The sequence below is a fragment of the Battus philenor genome, unplaced genomic scaffold, assembly GCF_028537555.1.
Source record: "Battus philenor isolate CCGP_79_NKW_IND1 unplaced genomic scaffold, ilBatPhil1.0.hap1 SCAF_5, whole genome shotgun sequence".
Classification (NCBI taxonomy): Eukaryota; Metazoa; Arthropoda; class Insecta; order Lepidoptera; family Papilionidae; genus Battus; species Battus philenor.
Genome location: NW_027181715.1, coordinates 5,704,175 through 5,730,465, shown reverse-complemented (window position 1 = coordinate 5,730,465; position 26,291 = coordinate 5,704,175). Strand labels below are relative to the sequence as shown.

The window sequence follows — 26,291 nt, the reverse complement described above, 5'->3', positions numbered from 1 at the left end:
TCAGTAACCTTTAAGCACCTTTATCTATTACATGGTAGACTTATGATGATTTCCCTCCCTCTAGAGGCTGTTTCTTTTTGAGGGCACAAAGTTATTCATTTGCAAGAAGAATGTTAATATAAAGCTTTTTCATGCACACTTCTACAACCTAACAAAAGAGCGACGAAATGTGTTACATATCGGGGTTTAAATTATTTGATGTTTAATATGACATCAGTTGTAAATGGGGTTAGTAATACGTATAAAAATACTTGCTAAAATAAAGAACAATAGGTTAAATATATTTCATAATTGGGTATTCTCCATAGTTAACATAAGTATTCCTGAGTTTGTACTTATTAAAATTCTGTTTTTAATGAAAAAGTTTTTAAATTAGTTGAGAAGTTATGATTGGATAAACGTATATTGAAATGGACAAATGAAAAATGTTTAAATGTATTCGTTCTTGACACTTCTCACTTCTTTCTACATTCTGTAACACGTAAAGCGCTCGACAACGGGTCACAAAGGTTGCGTGCATATAATTTGTTGCCCACGCATTTTCAACTGCTGTCTTATCCAGCTTGTCAGTTTTTACGGCTGCCGCCTTGTAATATTAAGCTATGTGACATGATAAACGGAATGCATACTTTCATTTCTCTCTCGAAAATTTGAGCAGGAATATTTAAATGTCAGCTGTTATAGCGGTATTAATTGCGGTCGACCGGCATTATAATTTTAAATGTTTAATAAGATGAATGTTACATATTTTTTTGTTGATTATAGGTGTCTAAAATTAATTTGTACAGATAATTATATTATTATTAATTCCTAAAAATGTATAAATTTAAAGTATGAAAATTGATTATGTATGTTATTTTTACAAGAAATCGACGTTATAAATTTAAAAACTAAAACATATTCTTTAATATCTTTGAGTTTATATTTGCGGTAAAATAGATGAAACGTAAATATTAATAGCCTTATTTTATTTACATATATGATAACTTTGTCTTAACTGCTATGTAAAAACTAATAAATAACATGGTTTAAGAAGCTTTATAAATAATATCAAGGATAGTAAATAAACTAACCGATGATTATGTTTGTGCGTATTTAATACTTAGTAAGATCAGTAAGAAAATTCAATTGGACATTTAAAATTGATTATATATATTTATTTATGTTCGTGTACATGTGAGAATTGAAGATTAATACTGAACATTATTAAAGTCTAATCACAGCACTCGGTGAGTTATACGATTGTGGATACTAGATGAAACTTCCTGTAAAAACACTAATTTGACGCGGCATCGCCACATAAACGGAGGCAGGCCAACGACCTTCAGCACGATGAATCATTTGTGCTGCGATTAAGTTAAGTTCTCGGAAACAATAATCGGACAATGGTGAGCTTAGCGTGATGGCCGACATGGTGTCGATCGTTTGGCAACTACCGAGAACATCACCCCAATAAAAAAACTCCCGGATGCTCACTAATTTATTGCTAAAAAATAAATACAGGATGATTAGTGTAAGTGTTCTCGTAGTCTTCTTAAATTGAAGCACATCTATGTTCAACACTGGACAATGAAATAGCTATTATTACAATAAGCTTTGTTTATTTCTCACAAATGTTAAATATTTATAGAATAATACAAATTTAACTGTAATCTTTATATGAGATTACAGTCGTAAACGTTTTAAAAGGGTTAATGTAAAGCTTATTTACTGTTAATTTATGTATTGTACCATACCCAAAAAATTAATGGTTTCAGAGATAACACCTAAAGTAATAATAATATAAGTAATAAAGAAAAAGCGATTGCGAAATTCGGATTGCTATATAATAATTATTGTTTACGACGACCAGGAGCTGATAGACGTGGCTTGGGTAAGCCGACCACTTTGTGAACCGTCGACATAGTAAAAAGAGTTAGGGTGCTGGCAACGCAATACCGATCATGTTAAGAAAAGGCCTATTCTTTGCAGTTGGCGTCTATATACAACACTATGATGATGAATTATTATTTACTATATGTACCTAAAAACTCTGTCTACTAGAATTTATTGTAATTATGTTTCACAATAATGTCTGATTGACCTATTCATACAAGTGATTGGAAAGAGATGTAAAATCTTTACATCTTTTTGCTGACAAATGAGGTATAAATTCATACCTTTAAATCATTTCCACCTATATCCAATCACCTGTATTTTAGGCTCTAAATTCAAAAAACGTAAGTATCGGATTCCATTAATGCCGAGATTTAGTAAATAATGCTTAAAATGTTCAAAGGTTTTCCGACTACGATTTCTAAATTTGCATATTTTAAAACTGTACTATACTGCTACTGGTAGTATAAATATTTTTTTTTCTGGAACTATATGTCGCGATCACTTGTGACCGTTCAGTCATTAACATTTTCTATATCTAATTTTAAAAATGTTTTATCAACAGTTACTTATTTAAATTTTCATAATTAAAAGGCACTGCATTTTATTAGTGTTTACGATTTAAAATTAAAGAACTTAATTAATAATTCAGATCCGTATTGCTTTTGACTTTATCTATTTGGGAAACATAATTAATTTTATAAATTATTATCATACTCGGTAATTACTGTAAAAACTGTAGTTGAGTAATAGATTGTTTTTGCTTACATATATAACATACTTATGCGTAAATTTTCAATTACATTGATTTGCATTGCGGCGTATTTTTGCTTTATTTTGCAACATCGTTCCATCGTTCAATCCTGTGTAAGCAACTTCGCAATAACTAACTCGTGTTTAATAACGGTCAAATAAATTAATACCATGTTGATAAATTTTGCATACATTATATTAAACATCGACAGTTTAGTGGTATTAAAAATAATAATTATTAATATATTTTTCACTGACAATAATAGTGAGATATTGTATGCGATACAAGTATGACAGAAGAGTCATAGTTTCAAAGGTATTATTTAATAAAGATCCCATTTAATGATAACCTTCAACTTTAAAATACGTGGTTAACGCAAAACTTTATTAAACATCCATTAAGACGAAGGTATTTGAAATACATGACATTAATGAACCCACAATAAGTAAGGTGGAATTTGCTTTGTATCATGACAGTGGGTATATGTCGTGGTACATATATTTAAAGTCATAAGTTAATACTCATGACCTGCGTAAAACAAATATTTACAGTTTCTAAGAATCTCTGAAGCTGATTGATTTTACATTTTAAATGCACTATGTACTATAAAAAAAAAACAAAAGCTGTCCGGACAGACTGTATTGCCAGAAGTCATTGACCATTAGCGAAAAAAAAAAACGAAAAAATGGAATAATGGACAGTATTTCAGCTTTATCACTTTATATTTGATCAGATATCGTCGTGGTCGAAGTTTCCGCCCATAGACGCCCACTGCAAGGCATGGGGGAGGCCTATGCAAAGATACCTATGGTATGATATACCTTAATTGCTTGGCAGGCGGGTTTGCGATCGCAGTGTGGTATTATGGTATGCAGAGGACGCTGTTGCTCTTCTTCTGGAAACTTCTTTATATATAATACATAAGAGTTAAATATACAGGATTGTATGTCTAAAATCGACCTGCGATCGCAAGTTTCCGTTCACAAGTTCAAAGGGAACTGTCAAAAGTGTAATGTTTCAATGGTTCTGCACGATTTTCTATTTTTTTCCGCAATTTATATAAAAATATGTATATAATAGACAAATTACTTCTCAAGTTATGGCGTGACTAAAGGTAAAAAGGGATTCGTTTTTATACTCATAAATGATAGAGGTAACTAGCGAGTTTCTGGTCGTTTTACGGATGACTGATTCTCACCCAAGGCATGGTGCATAATAAAATCGTTGGAGCTACAGAATAAAAACGTACAAGAATAAAAAGAAACACAGTTCTAGTTTACCCGGTTTTAAATATGCAGGGTAAAACAAGAAGAGGTTTATTTAAAAATGACTCATAATTTTCGTTAAATAATTTTAAAAAAGTGACGGCCGACGTCGATCTTGACAGAGAAGCCGTATGAAGAAATAAAATTTTGCTTTCTACGTAAATACAAAAATTAGCTATAATATTAACAAAGAATCACATACAGTACACTACTTATGTGACCTTTTGTCAGTCGTGCGATAGAGATAACGACTACGAAATTAGCCGATTGTCTCTTTCCAAAGATCGATGTGCAATATTTATCGCCGGGTATTGTACACAGGTAAAAGTTGTTCTGTTTTTAGGATTTGCCTAATCCGTGTAAGTATTCATTTCAACATCATCATTTCAACCATAGAACATCCATAGGACATACTGGACTTGGACCTCACCCAAATAAATTTCTGATAAAACCGGCTGAAGGCGTTCATCCAACATCTTCAACCTTAAGGTGGTCTGTCCAGCTTATGGGAGGACGTCCTAGCCGTGGTTTCCAACTCCAGAAAAATTAGGCCCCCGAACATCTGTTTTGCACGCTATGTGGCCTGCAGTATCCATTTACATATATAAAAAACATTTGAATTAATTTCGATATTGGTATTATTAATGCGTATAACACATTTTTTAATGTTTTATTCATAAGTATTGGTAATATACTGCAATGCGAACTGATGACGCATCGAAAGAACTGCGCGGAAAGCGCCGCAACGCAATTCCCAGCAAGCAGAGGATATATTAAAAAAAGCAATATCTAATTCATAAACCTCTTTACATTAACTTAAGATCAAAAACTTCTTCAGAAGCCTTTCTTACACCGAATTGGTAAGAGGTAAAGTTCAATGATCGCTTAGGAGTATTCTCCGTGTTGTAACTAGGCGCATGTGCCCCTAAGACGCAACCTGAACTTGAATTGTCCGTTTGTTCCAACTTATAGGTTACTATTGCAGGACTAACATTGCTACCACTTTATAAAGCGTTAGTGCTGGGAGAAATGGCGAAAGAAACTCAAGCAATGTATCTATCTGATATGATTAGAAGTTAATAAAAAGCGTAATCCTTTTCAATTTCAGGGTTTCTGATGGCTGAATCAGAATTAGATTATAGACTGTTAATGCGCATTCTTTTACATTTTCAAACTGCGATAAAAAGTAATAACTCTTAATAGGTTTTTCTTTTAAAACCTATAAAATGGATTCAGGTCCTTGATAAAATAGCAACAATAGCAAATTACTTTACGGTACACTAAGTGCTACATTGTTACACCTTTCTACAATAGTTTGTTAGTTTGTTTACTATCTTTCATACTACGATTAAAATAACTGATTTTTGGTGATTTTAAGTGATGTGGTCCAAATGTAGTTTGCTTTGTTACTTTTACGTCTTTCTTATACATCCTCGTGTTACTTTGTTTTCATTGTCTACGTACATTGATTTAAAAATTATTTGTCTTAATTTCACATTTCCGAATATGTATAATTTACAGGGTGATTGAAAATATGTGTAAAATTTTTAAAGGTGTGAAAGTAAAGCTTACTTGCTAAAAAATTAAAATAATGGCTTCCGAAATAATTATATAATGTAATAATATTATAGTAAGAAACCACGGTACAGCTTTTCAAAATTCGAATAGCTAAATATTAAAACCAATGGTTGTTTACCCATACCTTCCAACTTTATACTGTCAAAATTTATTTACCTGTTCAATTCCAACAGAAAAAAATAATGTAACATATACCATAGTGATCATTTTATTCATATATCCCTTAGAAGTTTTAACCCCAATAACAAATAAACGTATATATAACTCATTATTTACTTAATCAAATACACTAATGGTACTTCTATTTAAAGGTTTACAACCTAAACGCAAGGTAACGCGATACAATGAACAAGAAGTCTTGAATTCGGAATAGACGACATTGATTACGATTTCACCGGAATAATTGATAGAATTAATCAAATACAATACGTGTATATAATTTCCAGGTAGAAACTCAATACGACATTGTCTGCCTGTGGTATCATCGTACCATTCTATTGTTAAATCTTATTTGGTAACAGGTATGACAATGACTAACAACTGGTATTGTACTTTTAAACCTGTACTTAAACGCAAATCAAAAAATTAAACATTCATTTTAAAAATAGTGAAAGTTTTTAAAATAAATTGGTATACATTATGGAATTAGTTTGAGTGTTTCTTCTTCTACCACACGGTTGCTTTCTTTCAGTCAAAAATAGTCCACAAAGCGTAGCATAAAAATGTTATGACTTCAATTTTCTTTATCTAGGAATGGGTAAATACATAAAAAAATGCCTTACGGAACTAAAGATCGTGGAGATTTTATATCCGAAATTGTCCTCGAGTTTTTCATGTTGTTTTTGATATTAGATAAGATTTCTAACGGAAACCCTTTTTTTTAAATTTAAATATCAAAAAGGTCTAAAATTAGTTAAGTTATTTGATTGCTTCATTAATAAAGTTCGAGCCCAAGCATTTGTTTTCGTTTTAACACTTAACAACTGATGTGTGAATGATTTCGCAATTTCATTCATGAAATGCAGCGTACACTTATAAACTGCAATTGTTTTCAAATGAATAACGATAGGGAGTTTACAATACATTCGACTACCCACACATTGTAAATTTGGAACACAGGCATATCAAATATCGACATGTTTTATAAACAGTGTTACTCCATACACTTATCATGTTTCAGCGTCCATTAACGTCTCTTGTGTGCATGATACAAAATAATATCGAGGCAATTGCGTCAATTGAAATACGTCACTACTTTGAAATCCATGCAAATATATTCAAGGACAATAATCGCCTAGTGTTGGATCCCTCTCGATTCGTTGGGCCAACAACGAACTCTTTAGCTTTAGAATATTATAAAAATACCTATTTAAAGCCTTATACTTACTTCCTATATGTCTAAATCAAAATATTAATGTAAAAAAATCCTTCCAATTCCTCGCTGCGACTAAATTAAATGAAAATTAATATTTTTACGCAGTAAAGGATAAAAACAGTTTAACGATATCCGATGAATTCATGCCTTATTTGGTTCCACTGTTGTGATTGACCTATGTCATTATTTATGTATCAAAAATGTATTTACTATAATAAAATAAGATGACTATACCATATTCGGCAAACGTAATTATTACAACGCTCATTTGCACATTCGCTAACGTAAGCAAGTGAAAGGGACAGATGTTGTTAGTAGTCGTCAACAATAAAAAAATTAAAGGAGAGTTTACATATGCGTAATTTTTCAGAGCAATTCAAATAACATTTTTTTTTAAATAAAAAACAACAATTTATCATTATCTGAATCCTGGCAGTTTATGTTTCTTCGATACAAATTATATTTCAATTCAAAATCAAATAAAAATCAGTCCAAAAACATGTCAAATCATAAAGTAGGCAGCAGCAGTTGTTCTTAATGGGTTCAAGTAAAAAAAACATGGGGAAGAAAATGATTACAATATAATTGAGCGAAGACCATTTCTAAAAAAAATACATTTGCTTTTAAATGTCATAAATAAAAATTATTTAAAAATGGTAATTCGAATGAAGCTTCTACTGCGCAAGTGTAGCGCTAGTTGTACATTTGGTTATCACACTGCCTGTATTATACTTGAATGATATGTAACTCCATAAAAACACCGTTAATCTTCAAAAAAACTTGTCAAAAACTTGAGGCGGGTCAACTACCACGCGGAAGATGGTCTAGATGGCTATCTCCATAGCAACTGTTACAGGTAAAAGTCCACAAACTTAGGTTTGTTTCAATTTAAAGAACGTCGGTGCCTGTGATCTGGTTTCTGAGATATACCATCTCGTAGAGAGGTCGCAGAAGCATATTTCTTTAAATAAGACAAAATTTTCAAACGGAAATTTTGCGAGTCATTGTATATGTCGTCTGATAACAAAAGTTTTTAGGTTCGGCACAAACCAACTCCAAACTACAGCACCCGATTGCTAGTGTGTGCAACACTATACAACAATCGATATAATTCAGAAATATCAAAGTTTTAAAAGTTTCTAGGAAGTGCTTTCAAGTAAAATAGTTAAGCCCTCTTGATGATGATATTTAACAACAATTTCGTTGTAATGTATGTAAAAAATGATTTAACTTACATTATCTTTTTTATAATGATTTTTTATAGATTATTTGTATCCGGTCATATTATTATTATATTAATTTATAAACGTTTAGTTAAACGGTAACATAAAAGGTCTGTGTACGACTGTAATATTAAACATTAAAAATTTATGCAAAATTAAAATATATGGAACCGTGTGCCGTATTAGAAAAAAATACTTACATACCAGCTACTACCAGCGGGCAAAAAATTTAACAGTAGCCATGTACTCTGATGCCATAGCCACAAAAGTTTGGACTACAGACAAAAGACAATGTGATATTTTGACTGTATTATTAATGATAATTCCTTTTTTGTAACATTTATATACCTTAATAATTTTGATGTTCTTTTACATAAGAATTAAATGTAACAGTTATACTAAATCTTACATATCTTACATATCTTTTATAAAATTTTTGTCATGCAGTCTGAACACCGTTTTATGATATGACATTATTGCTAAAAAAAATTACAGCTAAAAAGTTATGTTAATATAGCGTATAACAGTGAAAATGTATATTTATAAAAAATAAGTGAAAAGGCTTTTCATTGTTGTCTGTGTAATATTTAGGAGATTTATTGAAGGTGGAGTCCAATTCTAGGGGTTCAATGAACGCCTCGTCTATATCAATAATGTATACTTTTAAAAAATAGCGTTGCGATAAAGTTTTGACAATAGTACATTTGAAGTATACCACTAGACAGAAGCTATTTATTACAAAGAGTTTCTTAAACAAAGTCTGTCTGGCTAAAGCCCAACCCTCACCTGCACTCTCATATCAATATTTGACATTTTACGTATATGAATAGGTGTGGCTTCAATAGGCACATTCTTGACCTTTGTATAGTTAAGGGCGCGTTCCACTTTTAATATCTTGACTTTTTTTGACGACAAAACCATATAAGAAAATATAATAATTTTTACTCAAAAAAATTAAGGTTTTAGATCGTTAATTTATTCAAGTAACTTAGCAGTACATATATAAGCTGCCATATAAAAATGATTGCGTTGTGTTCCTTTATGTATGGAACATATGGTTTACTATAAGCATTATTATAAAATGTAAAAATAACATCAAATGCCGAGAGAAATGTCGTCGCACGTAAAAGGAAACATGGCTTAAGACTCATTTACAACGGTTAGGAACTAAATTATTCGAAATTTAAAATTAAATTTTTCGTCATTACAACAGATGTAACATATTAATAAAAGCTATAATTGCAGCAGACATTGTTCAGTATAATCTTTAACAATGTTATAGAAAAAATAGTCCATTATTCCTAATTACGACATAAGTCCAACCACAAATTATGATAACCCTTTTTCTTTCGTAAAAAGAATCTAAATGGTTAAATTAACACATCAAAATTTCTTTTTAGTACATCGAAATGTATTTAAAATGTTCTTAAATAATGTTGAACGCTTTTTGCCAATTGTTACCGTTTAACATTGACTAAATAAATTATTGCATAATAAACACTATAATTGCATTGTTCTTAAACGTACACAAATAACACAAACAATAATTAGTTTGTAAATATATGTGTTACGAACACGTTGACGTCAATTTGGCATCTGTACTTACCCGCAAATAGACATGCTTTTCATATAAACTTCTTTTAAAAAACTAAAGATAAATCGTGGAGGAAGACAGAAAAAGGTGGCAAGGTAACGTCCGCGACCTTTCCTGTGTCAATAGCATCAAGGTAATCACGTTTTTTATGGTCAATAAACGTTGAAACTTTGTGACAATCCGGTATTCAGAACTGATCCGCCCTGGTCAGATTCGAATTAACTAATTTTACCTTGACATATCTATAATGTAACATTATCTCAACCAATTTAATTCTAATTTGCTACTAATTATAAACAGGAAAGAATTGATGTCAAAAGTGATTTATTTATCGTTCCGTTTAACAAGTTTTTTAATTTTTTTATTCAATAGGTATAATGCGGCCTCTTTAGCTGTATAAGGCTATAACAAAACCTTAACTAGAAATATAAATATGTACTGATCATTTTAAAAGGCCTAACGCCCTTGTGATCAATGATTGAATCGCTGCCTTGAGTACCATTGTCGATTAAATTGTATCAGTATTCTATGTCATGACATGGTTGGAAACAAATTTAAATTAACATTTTTTCGAGGCCGTTGCTTTGGTACCACAGCTTTACGAGTCTTCTTCTAAATTAATAAACAGTACACATTCCGCGAAGGCGAAGACGTGGCCGCCCAAAGCAAACCTGGCGGCGGACGATCACTGCAGAAGTGAAGACAGTTGGAATGACGTGGAGCGTAATAAAGCGCGAAGCTCAAGACCGCTTGGGATGGCGACGTAATGGGGACCCCTTCTGCCTCATTTTGGAGAAAGGAATAAATGACACATTCCGTAATTTAACTTAAAATTCTAAATTACGAAATGTTTTTAAAGTTGCAATTTGTAAAAAGTAAACGTAGTTAATTCGAGATAAAATTTCACGTGACAGTTTGCACAACCGATTTTTTAATTACACTTCTCTAGGCTCAAGGATAACTGGTTGAAACTTTAAGCTTCCTTCTTGTTTTTTTATTAAAATGCGAATATGATACGTCTTGGCTCATTTTGCGGTTGTTAGCTTCAAATTATAGGCACCGATGATCAATACTTATATAAAAGAAGTCTGAAACTTTTATTAATTTTATATTGCGTGTTATACAATTTTGTTTCGTATGATGCTGTACTTAGATCGAAGCTCACCTGTTCATTTGCCGTAGGTAATTTAACTTTTTTAGTAATGCTACCTGCACATTCCCAGGTCTTACCAATGACGCATTTCTTAACCATTATTGGCGTGGTTAAATATGAATCACATTTTTTTAATTTACCCAGGGAATTTCCAAGACTCGAACGTGAGGGGTCGATTGAAAGTTTTTTTTTTTAATTATACTCTGTAATCATTTTAGTAACATATTTAATGTGTGCGGGTAAAAAAAAACCGTAACAGGAAGTCGATAGATACGTGACGTATTAATTATCTGTTCCGGAGGCTTGATAATAAATGTACTATTTTATTAAATGTAAATTATTCGCTCGAATAACCTTTCCGAGCATGACAAATTAGAATCGTCAGAGAGTATCGAATTTTGTAATTTTTGTTAATCGTTTTTACAATCCGTATTTCGACGAAAATAACAAAATTTTAAAAATTATTTACCGAAACTGTTTACAATTTGGACAGGAAAACAAATGTTATTGAAAATAAAGAGCAATGTGTAATAAACATCCTTCTTCAACCTACTTACACAGCTGCACCATTCAATAATCATAATAATTGTGTTAAGGAAATAAAGGCGTAAACATTACAAATATAAATCATAAGCTCCATCCTTGTGTGCACTTCTTCCTTATAAAAGAAAAAAAATATTTTACCTATCCACATTAACGGCGATATATATTTTAAATTATTTACCGGAAATATCACACGAATGCTTTTTAAGGATAAACAACCCAGACAAGCTATGGTACATCTTTCTTTTAAACGTCGCTCCGTTTGCCTGAGGCAGTAAATTTACCTATTTTAAGATCTTTTACACTGTAAATCCATCTTTTCTTCATTTTAACTCTAGAGAGCTCTAGACAAGTATACCCATAGATAAGTCATTGATCCTATATAAGGACTCGTTGCACGACAGACAGACGTTCATGGTTTTTATATATTATTATAGAACTTTGGATACTTTTTAGTTATAAGTAGTGCAAATATTTTTACATTAATTCTATTCGCAAGAAAATGGTTAAATGTAGCAATTTTCCAAAAAAAAAGGTTCGTGAGGATAATAGTTTATTTTTAAAATATATTTATGGAGGAAGAAATATACAAGTTATGTATCTACAATACACTTTATGCCAGTTCGGAAATTCAAATAGCGTTATTGCCGCAAAACGCACATTAACATGGAGAAATGATAGGAAAAATATATCCAGAAGTGCGATACCAATGCATGTTTATGGACTGTGCTGTCGTTGTATCCGAACAGGCGAGGGACGATGCAGTAAAATTCGTATTTCTTGGATCGCATCCAATAGTCACAGCAAACGTTTTTAAGACTCAACATGGGTTTATATATAATATGTACTACAAAAACAATAATTTTGGATAGAAAATTATATTTGAAAATCAGTAAGAGTTGAACATAAGTAAGAGAAAAAAATCCTTTCTTAATTTAATAACAAACGCAGGACTTTCTGTCAATATTGTCGGTAAAATTTTATACACTTCATATTATAAATGTCGTAAAGTATCATCGTAATAAATCCTTAAGTTATGGGAATCGTTGAAAAAAAATGGCGTTATATCCTTTTAATATTTGAACGGTATAGCATAATTGCTTTTGTTAGTACATCTTGGTTTTAAGAATGTAACACCGGACATGTATTACAAATGAAAATGCATTTATAATTTTAGTTTTGATACATTTCGTCGTTTTATTCCATAAACGCCCACTGCAAGATGTAAGCCTCTCCCAAAGATATCTATGAGGGAATATACCGTAATCGCCTTACTTGGTTGGCGAGTTGACGATCGCAGTTTGGTATTATGATACGCAGAGGACGGTGATCCACACCCTCGCGAAACTTGTTATTGAGCATTGTCAATCTTGAATAATTAATGCATGAAGTTTGAATAATATTTGATTACTGATAATATTTCATAATTTTATTGTATCCCGGGAATCGAACTGGCAACCTATGATCGCAAGTTTCAATTCTCTACCACTGGGATATCACTGCTAATATAAATGCTACAGTTAAAGTTGTATTTTTGAAACAGTTTACTATGGCCTCAAAGTACAAATAAGAATCATTCATACAGATAGTAAATGTTTTGCAGAATTGGTGCTATTAAAAATCATGAATAATGAATGTCAATCTGCCTACTAAAAGTTAACTCATAAGCTTACCTTTGTGTTAAGAACCTAGTACTCAAACTTAATGACCTAACAGTTACCTGTGTCAAGCACCTCAATGGTACCGTTAATTTTAATTAAGTTTTGAAACTGCAATAAAAATGTGAATGCTTTTACGCTCTGCTTTAGTACATTAAGCAAACATTACTTGTAATGGATATCGGTACGGTCGATTATTATTTGCAATAACTTTAATTGTAAATGAGACTTAACAAATTTTATTGTTTTTCACTTCTGTCTAATATTTACTTCATTCCTTATAGAATATTACGATCAACTAATTTATAAACTAGCAAAGAAGAATATTTAATAACGTGTTAAAGCGTTTACTCACTTTTTATTATATTTCTTGACTTATTACAGTGCTAATAAGGATAGAGAATGATGGCCGATATTAGGTTTCCAATCAAATTAAATTATTTATTACATGAAATATATGTCAAATATGCTGATAAAAAAGAGAATAAATAGTCCAAAAGTGTTCTCTCTAGTGGCGTACAAATTTTATGTACATGTGAAAAAAAAAAAAAAAGAATGTCAATAATTTGTTCAAAATTAAATTTACATTCACAATAGAATAAATGAATATGTTATTAACAATAATATGCGATTGGTGTTTTCAAATAAGTTGTAAAAACTCTCTGTGTACATCTTGCTCACTACTCTTTGGTTTTGGTAATCGACGTAACAATGTTTCTTATCTACACGGTCCCTTAAAACTATGAATTATACTACGAGATAAGGAACATAATCACCAATCCATATTTTATATATCCAGATTAAATCCTAAATATAAGTGAGTCCTATTTCACTCACACCGACAATTGTACACGGTCATGAGTATCAACCCTCCCCGGGCATCTTTACAGGGTAATGCTAAAGATATGTGACAGTCAGAGCCCCGTTTACGTTCGTATAAAGTCCTTTGCGTACAGTCTTTGAGTTTAGTTTCTGTATCAGAGATTTAATCTAAGCGCGTTTACAGTAATGCCAATCCGTAGAAACTAAATGCAACTAAGGTAAACAGTGGCTTTCTGTTATGAAAAGCGTAAACTAAATGAACGGTTATAAACATTTTGTAAATATTAAATAGTAATTACGTGTGCCAGTGTTAAACTCTTTCGGGTGAAACCGGAAATTATTAGACGATTAAAAAATACATGTTCTGTAATTTAAAAAAGTTGAAGTTGACGCGTGAAATTTGTTTATCAGATAAATGGTTGAAAATTATAAAACTAAACTGGCTTTAAACGACAATGTCTGAGTAGCAATTCGCGATACGCTAAGAACAGCATTATAAAACTTTTACACTGCCTTCATATAACACTGAAACTGTTGTTTTACGACATTGTTCGCGAACTATCTCATCATAGATAAATTGTTTTCGCCATTTTATCACCAGAGTAACGTCGTAATGGCTGGAACTCATCATCAGATCCAACTGCGGATCCAACTCGAAACTTAAACATTATTTTTAATGTTCCCATAAAAAGTTTAACAGAACAGTGTATATATAACTTAATATTAGCATCTTAATTTGGAAGACGTAATTTATATGGACTCTTATGTTCATGCATATATTAAAAAAATATAAGATAGAGGTAACCTACATATTATTCATCTCAATTAAAATACTAGATTAATGACGTAAGTGTTAGAATTTATGATATCTTCGTAAGACACCGATTTCATGTAATAAATTTATAAAGCCCAATATAAATTGTGATTGTTTGTATATATAAATGATTGAGTTGTCAATCAATGCTTTAGAAATAATAAGTAACATAGTAAAATTACGTTTTCATAATTTTGATAACAACATATTAAAATTAATTATTGCTTACAATCTGTCCCTGCAGACATTGTACTGCCAGAAGTTATTGGTGTATTGCATTCAAACAGAAAATATAAAACTTTCATCTGTTTATACAGGGTCATCACTTTATATAGGTGATTGGAAAGCTTTTACACTTATAAAGAATCATCCTGTTTACTTACAATTAGCCAGTAAGCAATTGAAAAAAAGTTCTTGTTACCATCTGCTTAATGCGAGTAAAATAAAGAAATCCATTTTGAACGGAACCATCTTTGAACATAAACCAATAATGTACAACACGCTTTTACATTTGTAAGAAGCTATGTGTATGAAAGCATTAGGTAATTAACTTATCCACTTACGTCACCACATGTAACTTGAACCTGCGCATACTTACCCGCGTTTCATAACCTTTGTTGCGAGCGCAACGATCGGCCCCATAGCGACTCATTCTAGAGGTTTACTCAAAGAGAATTCTCCGTATATGTATTATTAACTGTCTTACGTTTAACGTACTCCTTATGAGCATATATTAAAGTCATAATAACTTATATGGTTATTATTGTTTAATTTTATTACTGAGCAATTTAATAAATGAGCGTAATACGTATGAGCAAGCTTAAATAAATCAACAAGTCACGGGGAAGAATATGCTAAGGAGTTCTCTAATCGGATAAAAGATGAGGGGATCCGTAAACCACCGAAAGTAACCAACACAGTTCGCTGGAGCCTTAAATTTCTGAAGTGGAGGCCAAGGACCGGCTACCGCGGACCAGAGTGTCCACCTATAATATGTTGAATATAGACCATGCTTATTTTCAAGCTATAAGAATAACCTATGTCCGTGAATGTCCTACGGCCGAAATGTTAAAGGATAATGAACTTGTCCTCTTTCTTGAACGCCATGCAAGTTGGTTCTGATTAATTCGTTGAAGATTATTTTACCTTATTTTTTTTCTAATAACTCACTAGCAAAGTTTCCTAAAAGAGCGAAGGCTACTATTATAAGTAATACCATATATATTGTATAAAATAAATGTAAACTATGCTAGTTAACGAAATAAATTTTTCTTATTTTTTCACGGTTAAAACCGTGATAACTTAATCGAAAGATCTTAACTACTGCAATCAATTTTTTTTTAAATTTTGTGTTTGTATTATGTAACATGAAATCAAAACATTGATACGTATTATGGCCAGAATATATACCGTTGAACCAACTCACTCAGCTAATCATCGGGTTATTAAATTTTTTTCACGATAAAAAATTAACTACAAAGTGTTTAAAACACTGAGTATTTAAATATATATCGTCAAATGATTTTTTAAGTGTTGATTTATTAAGTCATAAGAATAATAGATTTAAGAAAGTTATTGCCCCTTTTCTTTTTTTTTTAAATGGTTAAATGACAAACGTCAAAACAACTGCGAAAATTAATTATGAAAAAAATTATTAAATTAGCTCATATAGAAAAAAGAATTGGGAGTGATAAACATTCTCATTAAGAATATATTTGTCCATTGCCATTGGAAGTAATAATTAAATTCGTGTAAGATGCAGAAACACTTCACAACTAATTCCCGGGCCAGCCAGATGGCTTGGAATGCAGTCTGGCGCATTGTGTTCAGTTATCTAAACACCTCGCCTCAAACCCGCCACGATTGCCATTAAATACTATTGACTCGTGTACCTCTTGGAGACTAAGCCACCTTAATTACCGACCATACGTGCATACCTCCATATCCACACGGACGTTTACCTTCAACACAATCGTTTTTATACATTTCCCTATTTGCATTTTGATTTTACGTCATTCCATTTGCATATTCTAATACAAGATATAATATGATACAAACGATAAGTTCATTTAAAAATCTTTTAACATGGTTGTTTGTATATAGGTGTAAAAATTTTATCAGTATTGTTCTGTAGAAAGTTCAAATGAAGATTAAGTGAATTTCATTTTTACCATATCTTTTTTGAAGAGATGAATATATAGTTCATTTGTCATCAAAATGCTTTTATAATTACTTTTAATTATCCTTTAAAAGGTTGGTCACTTTGAAAATATTACGTTTTTTTTCTATTGAAATGCAACAGTTCAGTAACTTCTGGCAGTACAGTCTACAGGATCAGATAAAAAGCAATTATTAATATTAATTTGTAGTAATTAGAATTACTACAAATTAATATTAATTGTAGTAATTGTAGTAATTAATATTAATTTTTAGTAATTAATTTTGATAATGCATTTTCTTGCTACATTATCACAACGTTTCTGAAAATATTGATTTTTGGACAGTATATACAAAATGATCATTTACCTGTATAAAGCTTTCTACCGGTGTACTATAATCAATCATCCTTTATAATTGAAAATGAATTTAAAAAATATCTTTTACATAAAAGTTACATTCTTTTATGTAAAAGATATATATTCTTTTACATAATTCTATTTTTTCTATACTAATCCAACATAAGCTTACCTGATTGAATTAATAAATATGTAATTTATTTAAATTTTTATTAATGTTTTCATGCTCCCAATTACATTGACTTCCGAGCGACTTATATAATTAAACACAATCTAGAATTTATGTCATAAAAAATAGAAGTTAAGAAATAATACTATAATAATAAAAATCATATAAGTATAAACTTGACGTCTCTTATGAATGTTTGTGTTTGGTATTTTAAACAAGTAAATGTAAAAAAAAACGTAAAATGTTTGTTATAGCAATTGTACGTTATGTATTTCAATTTAAGTAATCTTGATCGAACCGCAAAAGCGAAAGGCAACGACGTACTTTGTCTGGAAGCAGGGGTTCTACGGGGCAAATCATATTAAGTATTCCCCCTAAGCCCTCCTTGTTACGGACCCCTGAGTCTTTGTGCATTTCCAAAGCAATTTAGCGCACTCATAACACATGTTTAGGTATAAACATCTTTCAAACAGGGAAGAGTTTATTAAAAATAACCGTTGATTTTTATTAAAACGTTTACCGACCTTTATTCACATGTTTACTCGTTTATTTATCAATATTAATATCCAATATTAATCATTTTTAGTAATCAGTTGTGGACGTTAGAAAAGAACGCCAGAAGATCCCAACGTATGGTGACTGGCAATATGGCGACAGTAGGTAGGTCACACGGTGCGCAGAACATATGACCGCTGAGGCCTTAAAATTATAGAAAGAAGACAATAAACAGCCAAGCACAGCGTTGGACATCCACCCGAAAGGTCGACAGATATCGGTAGACGACATCCTTGGGCTGAAACGTTGATGATTAAAATAATAGTGAAAAACGTCAATTTCAAATACGTGTCTGAAATGCTTCCAAACTCGTCTTGTTTTAAGAAATGCCTACAAACTAAGTCGACTCGACGAACGAAGTAGCTGTGCAGCTTAAACATATTCCAGTTTTTAGACCAAAACTTTAACAATTATCTTTAATTAGACAAGATACGTAAAGATCGTTAACTCCACGATTATGTAAGCAGCCGTCTCATCAGGGTTGCCATATAAAAACTAATAAGTAAATTAAAAATCATGTACATTATTCTCGATAACTACAAAACTTACATTTATTTTAGGATTAAAAAGTTTTACAGCTGTTATAATGTTACCAAGTTAGGAAAGAAAAGAGTTTACGTGGGTGTCCACATAACCGCTTGTTTATCACGTCCTTTAATGAAGGGTAAAAGGGATGGAAAACATAGGATAGGATAGTATGAAAAAAGCTTATCATCGATTTCGTCCATGCGCTTCAAGACCGACATGATCTTAAGCAATGAAGGAACGACTTAAAAGAGAATAATATTAGAAACAGTTTATAATACTATACAAGACATGCCAGTATTATATGTTTTATGGACGTAAAACTACTACTCATAAGCAAACATTTACGAGCATCCGGTTAAATTAAAATACACGTTCAAATGAAAGATCGTAATAGGGAAAACAAAATAATACTAATATAATGATACACAAGATATACGGAGATAATACGGAAAAAAACGCTATATCAACTATATTCCCGTTTATGTTTTATTACGATGTATAATTATAAAAAAAAATAATGAAAATACTATAAATTATGTGTTATTAGTAACATTATTAATATATTAAAATAACATTTTATTTATAGTAAATAATGAAACAAATTAAAGTTTAAAATTTGCTGTAATTTCCGTCAGAAACAGAACTGAATATATTCTGAAGAGCGCAAAAGCAATTAGTGGCATAGTTTAGACGTAACGATAGTAAAAGCGACGATGCGCTTTTGTTTGGCAACTTTTTCGAGTGAAACTTCATTATAATGTTAATAGAGTGAAAGATCTTCTATTATCGGAGAGTGTCAGTCTAAGCAGAGGTCCTCTTGCAAAAGCCCCTGAACCTAATCACACCATGTAGCGGTAAGACGGTCTTTCCGTGCGGTGAAATAGTGGTGTATATCGACCTGATCCGCGACTTTCCAAGCTCAAATTTACCACCTCAAAAGAAGTTTTAAGCTAAGCGTCCTCTGCGTTAAAGGGGGCAGCCTTTAACCTGCAATTTGCAAATGTCATTTTGACAGCAGAGGAAAAAAAATGACGTATCAAACTTTTTGGTATAAAATATAAATCAAGACATTTTTTCGTTAGATATACGCAAGCGTATAAACGCATATTGTAATGCATAATTCGGAGGCGGACGTTGTTTTGACATTTGTATAATAAAATAACTATTAGTTATTAAATTTCGAAATATAATGAGAGCAACCATATTTGAGTTAATCAGGTTCGGTTAGTTTTTATTTTTATATTAGTATGACAAGGTAAACGTATAATCACAAATTCAATTTCAAATTAAATATGTAAACAAATATGTAGAAACATAATTTAAATTGCTAACCAAGGTAATGTTCCTACAATCTTGGTCTAGAATTATATACATTTTATTGCTTTTTCAATGTATGAAACCAAGCGATACCTAATAAACCGCAATTCAATTATTGCGTCCATTGGACTGTTTTATTATAATTACTACCATTTTATAACTGCGAATGAAGCGGTAATCGAATCATTTTCACGGGGTTTTACTAATCAATCAATCTAAAATGTTTTACAATGTTAGTATTTTAAAAAAGTTAAAAGGTTCCTTTCTAAGTTATAAGGTTTTCAAACTAATTTTAGATCAAGATGTTGAACAGAAATCGCAACGAATAATAAGTTATATTACTTTATTACCACTAATCCTTAAAGAAAAATAAATAAGAATACATATGCATGTATTTCGGTTTTTCCAAATAAATATAACATCAATTTTAAAAAATGAATAATCGGATTAATTATTTAAAAAAAAATTAAACAAAATCCTTTTACCGTAACATTAAAAGTATGCACGTTTTAAGGCAATGAATTTTTATGTGCTAAGGATACTTCAATTGGTTAAATTAATAAAAAGAACTGCTAAATTTTAACTTTAGTGCGTTATTTAGCAACTACTACTTATATTAGGTTAATGTTATATTAAGTTTGCTATTTTAAAAGAACTGTTTTATTTACTTTTAAATATTGACTAGCAAACTGTCCAGTATTCCCGGTCATTGTCTTTAAGTATTCATTATTAGGCGTTACACTTTATGAAATCTTTAATTTTTAGTTTGATTGGCAAAAAAATTTCTTAATACCTTTTATCGACCAGGGCGTCACCTTAAAATAAGGCAATACAATACAGTATTATAATTAAACGTGTTCTGGGTAAGACATGTTTGAAAACTTGTTTACAATCATTTACATTAACTAGATCGGTCATATTTATTCATACTATTGCCATTTAATAGTTACTGAGCCGCAAATCGCCTCACATTTATACGAGCAGAGAGCAATGTTAAGAGCATAAATAGGTTTTTAGACGATGCGTTATATTAAACATTCAATTTACTCTTTCCTTGGTGAAATGAAGACATTTGTTATTTAAGGTATAATTGATATAAGATATAATTTCGAAAAATGTTAGTATAAATTGTGACAATTGTGTTTTTTTCTATTGTTTTCTAAATAAAAATGCGTCACCAAATGTGTTACTAAGCATAAAACTCAACTCAACTCAAAATACTTATTTAAGGCACAAGGAAGATTGTAGTTGAGAGAAAAATGTAAAAAAATACAAGTATCTTTCCTCGTAAAAAGCACAGAGTAAATAAGAATGATATTAAATTTAAACCAAAAAAGAATTCAAATGTAATTAAGAAAAAAATATATACTGTAGAAATATAAACACATTATTACTTCAGTCTTACAGTGTACTAAATAAAAAACTTATTTATAATCATTGTTTATTAATAAGAAATTAAATAAAAATGAAGCATATGTCATTGTAAAATATTTTTTATATCTGTGGGATTTCTTATCTGTACAAACAATTGTACATATTTGAATTTTTTAATTGATACAATCCAATATAGTAAAACATATACAAAAAGTAAAAACTTTATTGAATATATATTTAACTTGTAATAGATTCGAAATCCGGACTCGCAGACCGTTTTTTGCGATCGACAGTAACACATCACTATACGTCAAACGGGATAACGGATTGATCCTGTAACGGTTCCTTATTTACCTTTTATGAATCGTCCACTTGAGATATGGTCTAGAAATGAACTACCTACAATATCAAGTATTTAATTTAAAAATTAAACATTACATTCAGTTATATTAAACGTATTATAATTTGTATTCGACGCCTTCATATAAAATATATCGCACAAAAACTAATTCGATCGAAGCAAATTTAAAAAAAAACTATCTTCGTGGATCGGACGATACCAGTTTTTGTTGAAGTGTTGGTATAAATAAAAGTTTTAGACAGTGATAGTAACACAATAGCAACTTGTTCGTAACAAAGCTTTACACGAAAGTAGTTTAGTAATGTCTCGCTTCATGCTCTTGATTATACGATAGTTCAATATGAATTGCATTAACGTAATTATATAATGTCAAGATTCCTGTGTAATAGCCGAAGTAAACGTAACATATAATTAAGACAGCATTGTTGAAGTTGCTCAACAAAACTGCTTGCTGCATGTCATTAAATACATATATCGTGTAACCGGAGACCACGTTAATTAATAGATGTATGTACTAATAATAATAATTTTAGTAGGTGAATTATTATATATTTGCCGAGTAATTATTTTGTGGGAAAATGTGTACGGTGTTATAATACGGAGTATATTGTGTCTCTTAATTATCATGTAATAAAATACAGAAGATTTTCAAATTAATAAAAGATCGTATTATAGTCTATAGTATTTATTTTCTAGTCATAACAAAGTTTGAAAATGAATTAATGTAAAAGTGACCACAAAAAAAATCTATTTCATTGTAGATTATTCTCCGAACAGCGCGCGTTTGGAACACCCGTAGATTTAAGTTTAATAATATCATTATAGGGGAATTCTATCTGATTTTAGTTTCTATGAAGTTGAGCTTTTCTGGCATTTTTCTAATGACGTACACAAATGGCCATTAAAGGTTCTTTATGAATAATATTAACTTAACTTGTTTATGATAGAACAATAAAATAATTTGTTTTTTGTAATAAGCACTTTAAGTAAATTTCATTTTATAAAATTAAGATTGTTTACACGGTTTACTGATAATGTTATGATATTATTTTAAAATAAAAATGTATTTAGATCTCGCGTACACTTTCATTCCTTTTTAGTTAACATATATGGATATTCATTTGAAACGTAGCTTTAGTAATGGTCTCTTTGTAGACCGTAACGTTACTTTTTTCTACTGGCAACACATACGGGTTGATTGGTTTTAGGTATAAAGCTTTGAGGAGGGTTAAGGTATAGCTCATTAATCAGCAAAGAGTTTTTACACCTATTTTCAAACACTCTGTACAAAGTGAACACGCTAAAGTATGGTACGTAGATTTATTTTTTCTAGTCCACTATAAACAATTTTAACTGGTAGTAATAATAATCATTACGTTATTTATTATTTCTGAAAAAATCGATTTTTTGATCACAGGTGTAGTTTACACCGTGCATTAATTGACACCTATATCGATTTATATAAAATAAAATTAAACTGAAGAGTCATAGTGTGACTGTATTTAGAAATGTCTGGTTCGATATATAAAGAGTGGGTAAGTCTATTGATCTAAAGCTGCGACAGAGGGGTGGCGAATCGACGGCAACACACTTTGATAATCCACATTATGACATTGATAATCCTTATGCAAAATGACTGAAACTGCTTAATAAACTCCTCATAAAAATCTATCCTTTTAGCAATCTTTTAACACTACTTTTTTGCTTTTTATGTCATATTTTTTTACAAAATACAATTTTGAATGTAATACTTAAACTAGATAGAGTTTTGTAAACAGTTTCAAAATTATTATCGGTTATAATAAACACATATCTTATAAACGTAACACATACAGGTTGATTGATCATAGCTGCTCTTTAAAGGAGTAAATGAGTAGCCCATTTGCTGTCTAATACATGGAACACCCTAATCAAAAATAATTGGTTTTAGAAATAATAATTAATATAATACATGTATCATTATTTTGTTAGTTATTTGTAAGTAAAGGTGTTTTTAAAATATGTATTACTACATGTTGAAATTAATTATTAGTTCTTACGTGTCCCTGTAGATCTTGTATCGTCAAAAGTTATTGGCCTATCGCATTCCAATAGAAAACCCTAATTAATATAACATGTTTCACGGTGATCACTTTATACAGGATCTAAAAGCTTTAAAGCTTTTTCTGACAAACTAGCTTAACATATACTCCTTTAAACCTTTTACACTTATAACCAATCATCCTGTATATTTACACACATTTTCCATTGAGTATAGTTGATGAGAATATTGCGAAACTCCAGATTATTCGTACTCCCACTAATCTTCGCCATTCAGGTGTTATTCGTTTAGATTACACTCATACAAGTAACTAAAAAGTTCATGACTTATATGCACCTACATTCATGCAAGCGTTTCGCAAGCTTTGTAAAGCAAAACGTGTCGGGTCAACCATTATGGATGGTCTTTGCGATGTCTCACAAAGATAAATTACATTGTGCCATCAATCTGAAATGCCAACAGGATAACGAAATAGTAATCTAAAATATTCTAAATATACCAAAAAAAATTTCACTGTAACCTTATCACAGTTTATTTTATTTAAGACTACTAATTAGTATTTTCATAATGTTATCTAAACGGGCAACCCTTCGGTATTTCGGTTTTTTACTTGCAATGAATAGCGCGTTCTTTTTTTGAATATGACGCACGGCTTAACGTTACTCACTTCGTAATATAAACATAATAACAGATTTACTACTACAAACTTACAACAATTAATAAACAAGAGATTCAACAGGTTTTTTTTTCCATGGTATGCACAAATTTGTGTAAATTAATGACTAGATTTAGTTTAAATAAAATATAGATAAACAAAATCTTAATTCCGCGTTTAAACTATTGTCTTATTACAGGTCTGTTTAATCATAGTAAAAACCGCTAACCGACACATATGTATCAGCGACTACGTAATTGGTATATAGTTAAATAATAAACAGTAGTGAACTTTTATTGTTCTCTAAACTTCGATACGAGTTCACAGCATCCTGCGTCCTGCGCGTACAATGTATCACAGTTTAAAATGATAAGAAGATTATACATCCAACGAACAAACTTACCGGGTCGCTATATTTATTTTTCCCTCCACAGATGTCCCAAACCCGCATTTGCGAGAAACGTAAGCCAGGATGCGGACTATCGCTCCGTTACACGGTTTAAATAGTGCCACTCTCCGAAAATATACGGGTTATAAATCTGTATACACTTGTATGTTTAAGTTGCGAGACAAATGTTCATAACGCACATGCGCTACAACACGTGAACCACAGGCAACGGCTCGCGGCGTACTGCTGAATGTTCTATAGGTTATACTACAGTTGCGTGTTGTATGTCGAGTTTGGGTCGGAAGCAACGGGCAGCGAGCCGCTCCGGGACGAGGGACCGTGAAAGAAGGGCCGCAACCCGACGTCGGCGCGTTTTTTGTCCCGTCTAATATTAGCAATAGCAAGTGTGTTGTCGTTCTAATTGTTCGATTTTTGAATCCTCTAAACATTACATCGTATAGCATTGACCATCACCATTTACTAATTAGTCGTTAATTAATTAAAACAATTGTTTTTTTTTTTTTAATTCATGACGAAATATTTTATGTACATAATTTTACTGCACATTACACAACATATTTATTAGATCTTTAATTCATTCTCAAAACTATTTGGCAATATTTATTTACACCGAAATATACTTAAACTTCATTTAAATTACTACCAAATATTATTATAAATGTAGTACGTATTAACGTCAATTTTTACTAAAAATATTTTTAGTTTATCATCGTTTAAATCTGACCATGTTATGTTTTTTTAATAGGGCTATAACAATATGATATATTGTCTGTGGCATGGTAAAAATATTTCGATCTCATAATTAATTGCTTATTTATAATCTTGGCTTAGAGAACAGTCAATTACAGGCATAATTAAAAAAATTATTAATGTAATCGTTTTACTCCGAAAAGTACCCTTTTAGATATTTTATGAGTACACGGCTTGTGTAGTTTAAGACATCTGGCGTTTTGATAACTCGTTGCTAGGTCTCACAAATTACTTTCGCGGCGCCATTCTCTGAATAGCGTAATATCGGCAGATGTTAGCTGATGCGATTGCTCAATTCAGCAATATCTAATTCCAGCATAGGTCGACTATCAGACGTCCGGAAATATACCGCCAACAAGGAAGCAATTTAAGAGAAGGAATATTGCACAATTTCCTGATCAGGGTACAGATTGCGGCCCACGATATTATTATGAAACTAACGAATTATTATTAAAATACTACATTGTATTGTATTAGTTGGTTATAATCATTTTTTATAAATTTGTTATACTGTTGTAAACTACGCCAATTTTATTGTAGAAAATATTGTCCAATTTTTACATTAGCTTTTAATTTTAACATTTTTTATGGTAAGAACAAATTGTTGATTCTATAAGCATGATATTTCTCGGTATGTATACAATTTAATGTATTTTTTAAATTATTATAATTAAATGATTGGTTTCCTCCTCCTACTCGCATCGCATCCTCATTGCAGTTCCTCTAAACACGGAGCTATCTTCATTTTGAACTAGCTGCGCCACCTGCTCCTAAATTTGGCACCGTAAAGCGAAGCATATAGCTTATATTAATTTGGTGCTAAGTGTCGAGCGGAAATGGTCCAACCAAATACACTTGAAATGCATGAAATACTTTGTTCAGGAATTTCAAAAGTAAGTTACAGGGCATAAAGGGCCACGTAAATAGCTTTTCAATTCCAAAAAATGTAGTATTTTTAAATA

At 30.9% G+C, this 26,291-nt stretch overlaps 1 protein-coding gene across 1 annotated transcript in view; it reads right to left on the bottom strand.

Moving 5' to 3' along the window:
- LOC137929578 (beta-1,4-glucuronyltransferase 1) overlaps window positions 1–24,784 on the bottom strand; it is a 77,414-nt gene extending 52,630 nt beyond the window's left edge. The window contains exon 1 of the mRNA XM_068772596.1: window positions 24,574–24,784. The gene's annotated coding sequence lies outside the window, so the exon portion shown is untranslated. The remainder of the gene's footprint in view (window positions 1–24,573) is intronic.
- Between the last annotated feature and the right edge of the window lie 1,507 nt (window positions 24,785–26,291).